Below are 12115 nucleotides of genomic sequence, written 5' to 3'. Positions count from 1 at the left end.
AGGAAGTGAAGAAGAAGGGGAAGACACATCAGGAGACTCGGCAGGAGACATAATAGGTAAAGGAAAAGGGGGTCAAGAGAGGAGTGACTAATAAGCTCTAGAGGAGAAAGTAACAGAGGAGAGGAAGGTACAGGGGAAGCATCCTCAGGAGAATTGGTAGGGAAAAGGAAAGATAGAGGAACCGATGGAGAGGAAGACTCAGTAGAAGAAGGAGAAGTATAAAAGGGGATGGCCTCATCAAATTTGACATCACAAGAGATACATATACTATGAGTAACGAGATCATAGCAACGATAACCTTTATGCTCAAAGCTATATCCCAGAAAAACACAAGAAACAGACTAGACAGTGAGCTTGGTTCGCTCCCGAGGTGCAAGCAAAACGAAACAGCGATAACCAAAAACATGAAGATGATCATAGCGAGGAGGTGTCCCATGATGAGATGGAAGGTTAAAGGTTAATTAGATAAATAGCAGTACTAACAGCACCATCCTAGAAATGAGGAGGAAGAAAAGCACCAAGAAGAAGAGCACGAGTTGTCTCTACAATATGGTGATGCTTGCGTTCAGCAACCCCATTCTGAGGATGAGCCCCAAGATAAGATAACTAAGACAATGTGCCTTCAGAAGACAAAAAGGCATGAAAGGCCTAGCATGTGCATTCACCACCAAAGTCAGATCGAAAGTTCTTGACCGTGGCAGTAAAATGGGTGTGAACCATAGTTGTAAAAGATTGATAGATTGACAATAACTAACTATGATGATACATGAAATAGATCCAAATGTAGCAAGTGTAGTCATCAATAAGAATAACATAATAACGGTTACCTTCTTCAGAAACAAAAGGAGCGAAACCCTAAAAATCAGAATGAATAAGCTCGAAATAAGTAGTGGTTTGAGATACACTCATAGGATAAGGACGTTGTAACAGTTTACCAAGCTTATAACCAACACGAACAACATCAGAGGAAGGAGAGATAACTCCTAAGATGCCAAGATAAACAAGAGATGACAAACGAGACAGACATAAATGACCAAGACGATGATGCCACATATGATGAGACAAAACTGTAGCATGACATTAATGAATGGGCCTAGCAGAAGATGAGAGATAAAAGCTATCCAACACATAGACTCCACTATGGCGGCGGCCAGCTCCAATCACCTTTCCACTATGGTACCAGACATGACATGATGTACTGTCAAAATAACCTGATAGTCATAATACGTAAGGTTTATGGATAAACAAGGAACATGGGAGACAGAGACAAAAGGAACAGAGAAGGCATTGGAGGAAAAATTGCCAATGGATGAAATAGGAAGGAGTGTGCCATCAGTAGTGCGGGAATGATGCAGATGAATGGGATCAGGAGTCATGTGAAGGGAAGCACCAGAATCAAGAAGCCAGAGAAGACAGGAACTACTTGGAGCCAAGGGAGAAACCTGAGCTGACCGCACATGTCCAGTAGAGTCTGCTAAATGGAACTGCTAGAACTGTCGAAACGTCACCAATAACTGCTGATTAGCAGCTGACAGTGGAGCAGAAGATGATGAAGTAGGAGACGGTGGAGAAGGATATGCCTGCACAAAATGTACCTGGGAAGAGTGAGATAGTGGAAGAAGAGGTGAAGCAGGTGAAGAACTACCATAGGAAATAGTATGAGAAAGTCCATGCTACTTCTTCCGGCAATCACGCTCAAGATGACCAAGTATGTCATAGTAGTAACAAGTCACAGTCCATTTCAGTTATGAGAGACCGGGATGAGACAGTAGAGGGAGCTGGAGGTCAAGTAGATGAGGAAGTCGAAGAGTTAGAAGGAAGGCGAGAAACAACAAAAGCACTATCCTCCCTGTAAAGGAAGCTCAGAGGTGGGTTTCCTTAGCAAGAACAAGAGTGAAGGCTTCACCCAAAGAATAAGCTGACGGAGCAAGAAGTAACTGAGCCTGAGTTAGCTCAAACTCGTGGCGAAGACGCATAATGAACTCATACATACGCGGTGTCTCATCATGACGACAACGACGAGAGCAAGACTCAGAACAGATGAGAATCTGGGCAGTATGAACACCACAATATGGAGGGATGAGAGCATCAATCTGATGCTATAGGGCACAATACTGAGTGTAGAACTGGTCAACTATGTCCTCGCCCTGCTGGAGGCTGGTGAGGGCCTGGTATAGGGTGTAGAGCTGCGCCTGACTGAAACGACAGTAGTAACGCTCAAGATATTCCCACATCTGATGAGCAGTAGGAAGATCGGCAATCTGATTACGAATCTCAACAGTGATCGTCTAACAAATCATCATCTTACCCATACATTCCTCAGCAGCCCACTTCTTAAGCTACTGCTCAAATGCCATAAGAAGAACAGAGGCCACTAAAGAGGCGAGGGTGTCAGGAAAAGAAAGGGCAGTAGGGGCAATATAGGTACCATCAACATGACGAAGAAGATGAGCACCATCGAGAATCTGCTTGACAGTAAATCGCCAAGGGATGTAATTAGTGTCATCAAGCACCACATTTGAATGGTGGAGATTGTAGGGGCCACTGAGCCCATATTCCATATTTTTTAATTCAACATCAATATCAATGTTTTTGTTTTATCAAACAAAGATTCACAGAAAAACAGTAAACATCACTCATGTCTTTGTTTGGCCAGGCAAGAGGTCACATGTGAGAATACATTGGGACTTGGGTGATGATGACTGATGGTTGGCCAGGTTGTTGGGCTCTGGAGGTTGGTGGCCAGTGGCGGTGATGAGGATGGTGATGGTGGCCGGTGGCAGGGATGATGATGGACGGGAGACTATGGTGATGATGATGGAGGTGGCGGATGATGGTGGTAGGAATGATGATGATGGCTGGGATGATAATGGAGGTGGCGGGGCCTAGTGGCCGGGATGATGAGGATGGATGCTGTGGTGATGTTGGCTGTGGGATGATGATGGTTGTGGTGAAGGTGGCTGTAGTGATGTGGTGATGATGGTGGCTGGATAATGAGGATGATGGCTGTGGGATGATGATGGCTGTGGTGATGGGGTCGTTGTGAGCTTGAAGATCTTTTTTTTATATATAAGAATAGAATGAAGAAGAAAAGAGAAGTTTGATGAAGAGTGTCAGGGAATATGACCGGTGAAGGTTAGCTAGAAGAAGAGGACCGAAAAGGATGACCGAAAAAATTGACCTGAAAAGATGGCCGGAGAAGTTGGTCAGAGAAGATGTCCGGAGAAGGTTAACCTAGTTTGATACCATGATAGAAGATATAAGATAGAGAAGAATACATTCTCATTTAAAGAATAAAGGAAAACAAGTATGACCTTGGGTACATATAGAAGATAAGGGTACAAGTATACCCAGTAACAACTGTACATATATACAGACATACGCATATATATCTAACAATATTATCATTTCTCCTTATTGGTGGACCTTGTAATGAGGCCTCTTGTTGACTTGTAAAGACGGTATTTATGGGTATTTAATAGCAACATTTTGTTTAATTTATATTTATACATCTTTGCCAGTCTGATAAACGAGGGCATTGATTGAATTGTATTACTGTCACCATTTGACATTTCTATATTCAATACACTATTTTTTTCCAAACATCCATGCAGACAAAAATGCATATTATCATCACCTGTTGATAATTTTCATCGTTCTATATTTCTGACATTTATTGTTACTTCCATGGTTGACAAGTTCATGCCTTATTTTATGTTACAGGTCGAAGACAAAACCCAGTGGAATTGTTCTTGTTATGACAGTTGAACCAGGTTTTGGTGGCCAAAAGTTTATGCCAGAAATGATGGATAAGGTTCATGCAGTTTCCTACTCATGTTAAATAGCTGGTGCTTATTGTTTATTGTTTATTTGATCATTCACATGGAATTTCTTGCCAGGTTGGTGCATTGAGAAAAAAAGTACCCTTCTCTAGATATAGAGGTAAAAGAAACACACCTTTGAGTCATTTGAATGCAAATTCTTTCGCTTGAAGTGATCTCGGGAATCTATCTTCGACTTTTGTGTTAGTGATGACTTGTTTTTTAATTAGTGCCTGTAGAAATTGGTTATTAATGCTTATGTAAAAGTATTGAAATCTACTGTAGTTCCTCAGTTGTGAGAACTAGAAATCTCTAGGTTGTCAGAAATCACTAAAAATCTAGCCTAGTATAGTCGAGCAACTGTTTAAAGAAAATTAACAGAGTATAACATGAGATGCTCTGAATCATGATAGATTTAGATCACAACTTGATTTGGTATATGAATATGGAAGCTAGGATCCAATATTAATTAATGTCTTTTTTATGGATTGGAACATGTCCTTGAATTTTATTGACTACATTGAGAAAAGCAGACATCGATGAAGGAATACTCATCTCATTGCAATGTCGGCAAAGTTTTTGTAATGATTTTCAGACCTTTTTCTTTTGTTCATGTGCAATGCTACTTACAGGTTGATGGTAGATTGGGTCCTTCAACTATCAAAATGGCAGCTTCTGCTGGGCGAACTGCTTTGTCACAGGGAGTTCGGTATTCGGAGCTGTAGAACCAGTCAAAGTTATATCCCTTTTAAAGAAAACTGTCAATGAAGCTCAACAAAGCAAGGGTGATTAGCTACTGTCATGTGAGAAATAATTTGTTACTGTTAAGACAGGGACCCACCACCCTAACTTCTCCATAACCGCAGTTAGAGGGAAGGGTTGGTGGTGGTATATCAACTAGAGGGAAGCGTCTCCCACAGGCGATGTGGGACTATGGTCCTAAGCCACTGCGTCCCAACACCCCTCCTGGGCCCACAGTGGATGTGGGACCTAAGATCCTAGCCATGGCTCTGATACCATGTTAAGACAGGGACCCACCACCCTAACTTCTCCATAACCGCAGTTAGAGGGAAGGGTTGGTGGTGGTATATCAACTAGAGGGAAGTGTCTCCCACAGGCGATGTGGGACTATGGTCCTAAGCCACTGCATCCCAACAGTTACATCCTAAAACCATTTTGCTGTAATTTGATTCTATGATAAACTAAAAAGAGAATACCATAGGAAGCATTTATGAAATAAATAAAAAAGGAACTTTGTTTATGTTTGATTATTTATCAAATCAAATTATAATGACGACTTTTCTTTATAAGTTTGTGTTTGGGTTGCAGAAAAATTAGAAAATAAAAGAACATTTCCTTATTTTTGCCGAGTACGGCGCTTGAAAAGAACATGTTAATTGAAACGTTCTTGCCTCCAACAGGTGGAGTTTGAAGAGATGAGTTGACGAAATCAAATGATTACTTTGATCGATAACCCATTAAGGATACAAAGGAGACAAAATTTCAAGTAAGATGGAACTTTTTTTTAGTGATTAATTAAAGAAATGGATAAGTAAGGACGGGGACTTTAGCTTGTAATTGAGTTATCTAAGGAGAAATTAAGTTGGAGGGAAATATTCGCAACATGAGTAAAACAGAAAGTTTTTTAGAAACCAAAGAGTTTTAAAAAAGATTAAAGTAAAGATTTGGCTCGGATATTGATGTTGACCTTGATATAGAGACGCTAACTATGATGAATGTGCTAATTATGCATATGATGAGTTATAATTGATGGTCATTTCTATATTCATCTCTACCGATGAAGCAGTCAACTGATACAATTATTACTGGTAAAACAAAAGGCTTTATTTTATAGAAATTACAAGGATGAAAAGCTATAAGCAAAGCATGTCATAATAAAGATATTTCATATTTGTACTGCATAAAATTTTGAGGCCTCAAATTTATCTCCCTACATCTCCAATCCGAGCATGTGAATTTTCTGATGATTTTGGAAGTTGAAAAAAATTTGAAGTTCATCTGATCATGATTCGGTACTCATTTACTTTCTGAAATGACAGATTGCTAGAGGCACTCTAATAGGTATGGGAATAGTAGATAGAGATTTACGAAGATACTAAAGAAATCTATACCATTCTTCTTTTCACATAGCACTAAAATAGAGTTTTTTTTTTCAAAGAAGCAGCACTCAACAAGAGCAAAGGGGAGCTGATTAAAATGTTTGGTATATCATAAAATAGCATGAGTATATGGTGGGAGAGCCCAACAACATGAGTATGTTTGGAATGTAGAAGAGCTTTATCGGAGCCACTTTTATATTGGAGATACAGAAGGGAGTAGAAAATTTGTTATAATGGATCTATTACCTCTATTTATGATAGAAAAACCTCCTTCATTGGGTTTGTAGCTAGAATGCTAGCAGGTTGTTGTGGTCAACAGTGAGGCCATTCACGCAACGATGAATTGTCAATAGGCAGTTCATTTGAGCGAATAAAAATAAATAAATAAATAAATTTGAAAAAGAAAATACACTCTATCACCGGTCAAAAATAAGGAATAAAATTATTATTATTATTATTATTATTATTATTATTATTATTATTATTATTATTATTATTATTATTATTATTATTATGTTTTCAAGTGGTTGTGGATCTGTGAGTTCTATTAAGGATAAACCCATAATATAAATTAACTTGGACTTTATCATGTGATTTTTTTATTAGGAACAAGTGTGAATAATAGATGACGGGATAAAAAAACAAACTTAATTTTATTAATTTCATCACGTACATAAATATATGAACTTGACAAGACTTATTACAACTAGAAACCTTATTGTCCTAAGTTTTCTTCATCTTCTCCTGCCTTGATGCCTTTTTGACTTCACAATAAAGAACAATGATACTTACCATTTCTCCCGACTTTCTAGCTAAGAATTATGCTTGAATATATGTCTTTCGTTATGTTGACCTTCATTTCTTTCGAATTTTTAAGTTTATATCTTTGAATATTATTTAGATCTCAAATTATGATCTCCTTATATTTATGAGTTGCGAACTTGATGTCATTTGGCTTTGATGTTTGAAAACATTGACTTTCCATATTTGTGAAGTTTTCAAGTCTTTAATTTATAAAACTATTTAGGTCTTTGGCTTTTTTGTGTTTTAGAATTTCAAAGTTGTATTTGTCACTCATTTGAGATTTTTAAGTCAAGACTTTTCCATGTTTTTTGAGTTTGACTTGATACTTATATTTTCATAATGTAAAAGTCTCATATCATTAGGTCATTTAATTGCATTGACATGGTTGCCTTTAATTTTTACTTTTACTATATCTTTAGCCATCAATTTATTTTTTTCCTAGATTGACTTGAAACTTAATATCCATTAACTTGTGAGAGTCTTGATTTCATGTGAAAACTGTCTTTATCAATATATGAACTAAAATTGTCATATGGATTTGTTTTCTTTGTTATTGCATGAGGAGTCTCTTTCATTTTTAGTGAGTAAGATAGTATTTTTATCCTAAATTGTTTGAGAGATTTTTGTTTCTTTATCATTTAAGAGGGTCATTACTTAAGGGTATTTCTCATATTCATATCTTGAAATGGTCGCTTCTCTTTATAGGTTGAGAGAGAGCCTCTCTATTATCTTTGGTTAGAGTAACATTTTTGCTGCGGGTAAAGTGGAATGATCACGTAAAGAGTAAGTGTGAGAGGGTACTTCAGTAGCCGGATCATAAGCAGGAGAGGCGTCAGAGAAAACTTGCCGAGGGAGAGGTGCTGCGGGATCCTGACGATGATAAAAGAAATGAATAGGTGGGTGAGCAAAAGGAAGCGACGGAGAAGGAGAATACACCTCAGATGACTCAACAGAGAGCGAAGGAGGAGATTCTAGTGTGGAGTGAGTAAGAGGTTCTTGAGAAGGGTCGAGTAATGAAGGGAAAGAAGACACAAGGGTAGCACTCTTAGGAGAAGGGGTAGGGACTAGGAAGGACAGAGGAGCCGAGGGAGAGGGAGACAAAGTGGAAGATGGAGTAACATAGAAGGGGGTGAACTCATCAAACGTGACATCACGGGAGATATGGATACGATGAGACGATAACATTTATGCTCAAGGCTATACCCTAAAAAAACACAAGAAACAGATTGGGCAGTGAGCTTTGTCCATTCCCGTGGTGAGAGTAAGACAAAACAACGACATCTAAAGGCACGAAGGTGATCATAGCGGGGAAGTATCTTATGGAGACACTCACCTAGGCTATGACCATGAAGTTGAGATGAGGGTTGCAAGTTAATAATATAAACAACAGTGCTAACAAGTTAAGCCCAAAAATGAGAAGGGAGAAAAGCACCAAGAAGAATAGCACGAGTCATCTCTAAGGTATGACGATGTTTGCGTTCAATGACCCTGTTCTGAGGATGAGCCCCAGGATAGGATAACTGAGGTAAGGTACCCTTAGAAGACAGAAAGGCACAAAATGTCTGAGAAGTGTACTCACCGCCAGAGTCAGACTGAAAGGTTTTGATAGAGGCAGCAAACTGAGTTTGTACCATAGCTGTAAATGAGCGATAAATTGACAATAATTAACTATGATGATGCAAAAAATAAATCTAGGTGAAGCAAGTGTAGTCATCAATAAAAAAAAACATAATAACGATTACCACCTTTTGAGACAAGAAAAAAAAGCAGGACCCCAAACATTAGAATAATTAAGCTCAAAGGGAGCAAAAGTCTGAGACACACTTAAAGGATTAGGGCGCTGTAGCTGCTTACTGAGCTTACAGCCAACACAGGCTACATCAGAGGCAGGAGAGATAGCTCCTAAGATGCCACGACAAACAAGTGATGACATACGAGAAGGACACAAGTGACCAAGACGATGATACCACATATGATGAGACAAAGCTGCGATATGACATTGATAAACAAGTCCAGCAGATGATGGAAGTTGGAGGGAGTCCAGCACATAAACATCACTATAAGGGCGGCCAGCTCCCATCACCGTCCCACTGTGATCCTGCACACAACACGAGGATCAAAAATAACCTGACAGTCATAATCAGTAGGCTGGCTAACAAACATAAGGTCATGGATAGATGATGAACATGAGAGACAGAGGAAACGGAGAAAGTACTGGATAAAATATGACCAGTAAAGGAGACAGGAAAGAGTGTGCCATTAACAGTGTGAGCACGTGTGATAAGTAATGGTGGACGGGAATGATGAAGATGAGTGGCATCAAGGGTCATGTGAAGAGAAACACCAGAATCAAGAAGCCAAAGAGGACAGGAACTACCTGAAGCGGAGGAAGGAACCTTAACAAAATGCGCATGTCCAGTGGAGTTTGCCAAATGAGACTACTAGAACTGCCATAATATCACCAGTAGCTACTGATCTGCAACAGAAAGCGGAGCAGGAGATGGCGTAGTAAGAGAAGACTACAGAATGTACCTAAGGAGAATAGGGCAATAGGAGAAGAGGTGGAGCCGGTGAAGAAGCACCATGGGGAGCAATGCGCCGAAGTCAATGCTGCTTCTATCGGCAATCATGCTTGAGATGACCCAAAATGCCACAATAGTGACAAGTCATAATCCATTTCGGTCGTGGAAGAGGTCGGGATGAACTAGGAGCAAAAGGAGAAGCCGGAGGACGAGGAGAGGAGGAGCTGGAGGTACTAAAGAAAGGCGAGAGACAGCAAAAGCACTCCCCCTTGTGAAGGAAGCTTGAAGACGGGTCTCCTCAACACGAATAAATGTGAATGCCTCATCCAAAGAGTATACGTATGGTGCATGAAGCAACTGAGCTCAAGTCAGCTCAAACTCAGGCGAAGACGCATGATGAACTCATACATACGATGTGTCTTCTCGTGGCGATGATGACAAGAGCAGAACTCAAAACTGATGAGAATCTGAGCAGCATGTACAATGTAATATGGAGGTGTGAGAGCATCAATTCGACACCATATGGCACAGTACCGACTGTAAAATTGGTCGACGATATCCTCTCCCTGCTGGAGACTAGTGAGAGTCTGGTATAGGGTGTAGAGCTGTGCTTTACTGGAACCACAGTAGCGCTCTCAAGATACTTCCACATCTCACGAGCAGTGGGAAGGTCAGTAATTTGAGTACGGATCTCAAGACTGACCGTCTGGCATATGATCATCTTGGCCGCAGAGTCATTAGCGGCCCACTTCTCCAACTGCTGCTCAAAGGTTGTGAGGAGAGTAGAGGCCTCTGAGCAGGAGGCGATAGTGCCAGGAATAAAAGGGGTAATAAGAGAAGTGCAGGTGTCGTCAACATGGCTAAGAACGCGGATGTCATCGAGGATTCGCTTGATGGTAAGCTTCTAGGGAATGTAATTGGTGCCATCAAGCACCATATCAGACTGTTGGAGATTATGGTAACAAATCTCTGGTAACACCCCATTAAATCCATAACCATCCATGTTTTTTTTAATAACCAGAAACCACCTTTCTTTTTTAAAAAAATCACTATCAATGTCTTGATTTTTTTTTTCAAGACAAAGGATCACAGGCTAACAGTAAAGCTTGGTAGTAATATAATATATATATATATATATATGTATGTATGTATGTATGTATATATTTGTGTGTATCACATGCAAGTCACTATCAATGTCTTGATGTTGCAAGAAAAATGATCACAAGCTATCAGTAAATATTTATATATAATATACCGGTGAGAAAAAAAGTCATTGGCAGCATAGTGCAAAGAAGAATGTCATGGGTAGCTTCTAAGTGATGCAGCAACGCCGGCTCAGGTGGCAGGCGTGATTGCACAGTGAAAGAGGTGGCGCTGCTGCGGCTCAAGTGAAGTGGTGTTAAGGTGGGTGATGAACAAGATCTAAGGTTTGTTTTTTTTTATGAAATGAAGTAATAAATAAAAAAAAAGGTTGATGACGGAGAATAAGTTAACTGGTGATGGAGGTGGAGAAGCAGGAGATAGGTGACGAGCAAGATCTGAGCTTTTTTTTTTATGAAATGAATTAATGAATGAAAATAAAAGAAGGTGATGAAGAAGAAGTTAACTGGTGATGGAGGTGGAGAAGCAAAAGATCGGTGATGGAGAATAAGGTGGTTGGTGATGGAGAAGAAGGTATTCAGTGAGGAGGAAGAAGTTTACTGGAGAAAGAGAAGAAGGTGGCCCAAGGAAGTTGTTAGAGAAGAAGGTGGCTTGGAGTTGGCCGGAGAAGTGGCCTGGAGAAGATGACCGGAGGAAGAACCTAGTCTAGTCTGATACCATGACAGAAAGATGATGATCAAAAGTGGATTAAATCATCATTCATTGAGCAACAATTCATGTATGACCTTAGGTCTACATATAGAAACTAATATACAATCATACAAGTATACCTATATATATAGATATGTACATACATACACACATAACAATATGTACATACATCTAACACTCCTAACTTGATGCCTTTTTGACTTCACAATAAAGAACAATGATACTTACCATTTCTCCCGACTTTCAAGGTAAGAATTATGCTTGAATATATGTCTTTCGTTATATTGACCTTCATTTCTTTCGAATTTTAAGTTTATATCTTCGAATATTATTTAGATCTCAAATTATGATCTCCTTATATTTATGAGTTGTGAACTTGATGTCATTTGGCTTTGATGTTTGAAAACATTGACTTTCCATATTAGTGAAGTTTTCAAGTCTTTAATTTATAAAACTATTTAGGTCTTTTGGATTTTTTTGTGTTTTAGAATTTCAAAGTTGTATTTCTCACTCATTTGAAATTTTTAAGTCATGAATTTTCCATGTTTTTTGAGTTTGACTTGATACTTATATTTTCATAATGTAAAAGTCTCATATCATTAGGTCATTTAATTGCATTGACTTGCTTGCCTTTGATTTTTTTTTTTTAACTTTTACTATATCTTTAGCCATCAAATTTTTTTTCCCTAGATTGACTTGAAACTTAATATCCATTAACTTGTGAGAGTCTTGATTTCATGTGAAAACTTTCTTTATCAATATATGAACTAAAATTGTCATATGGATTTATTTTCTTTATTATTACATGAGGAGTCACTTTCATTCTTAATGTGTGAGATAGTATTTTTATTCTAAATTGTTTCAGAGATTTTTGTTTCTTTATCATTTAAGAGGATCATTACTTAAGGGTATTTCTCTTATTCATATCTTGAAATGGTCGCTTCTCTTTATAGGCTGAGAGAAAGCTTCTTTGTTATCTTTGTTTAGAGGAACATTTTTTCTTTATTACTTGAGAAACAAATTAGGGAGTTCTTTT

The 12115-nt window shown here is 38.7% G+C and overlaps 1 pseudogene; it reads left to right on the top strand.

Annotated features, from left to right (window-relative positions):
• Positions 1 to 4614, top strand: part of LOC120270325 — a 28974-nt pseudogene extending 24360 nt beyond the window's left edge.
• The last annotated feature ends 7501 nt before the right edge of the window (positions 4615 to 12115 follow it).

This window comes from Dioscorea cayenensis, chromosome 10 (genome assembly GCF_009730915.1).
Source record: "Dioscorea cayenensis subsp. rotundata cultivar TDr96_F1 chromosome 10, TDr96_F1_v2_PseudoChromosome.rev07_lg8_w22 25.fasta, whole genome shotgun sequence".
In the NCBI taxonomy this organism is placed as follows: domain Eukaryota; kingdom Viridiplantae; phylum Streptophyta; class Magnoliopsida; order Dioscoreales; family Dioscoreaceae; genus Dioscorea; species Dioscorea cayenensis.
Note: the sequence above shows the minus strand (reverse complement) of the source record. Positions and strands in the feature narration are given on the sequence as shown.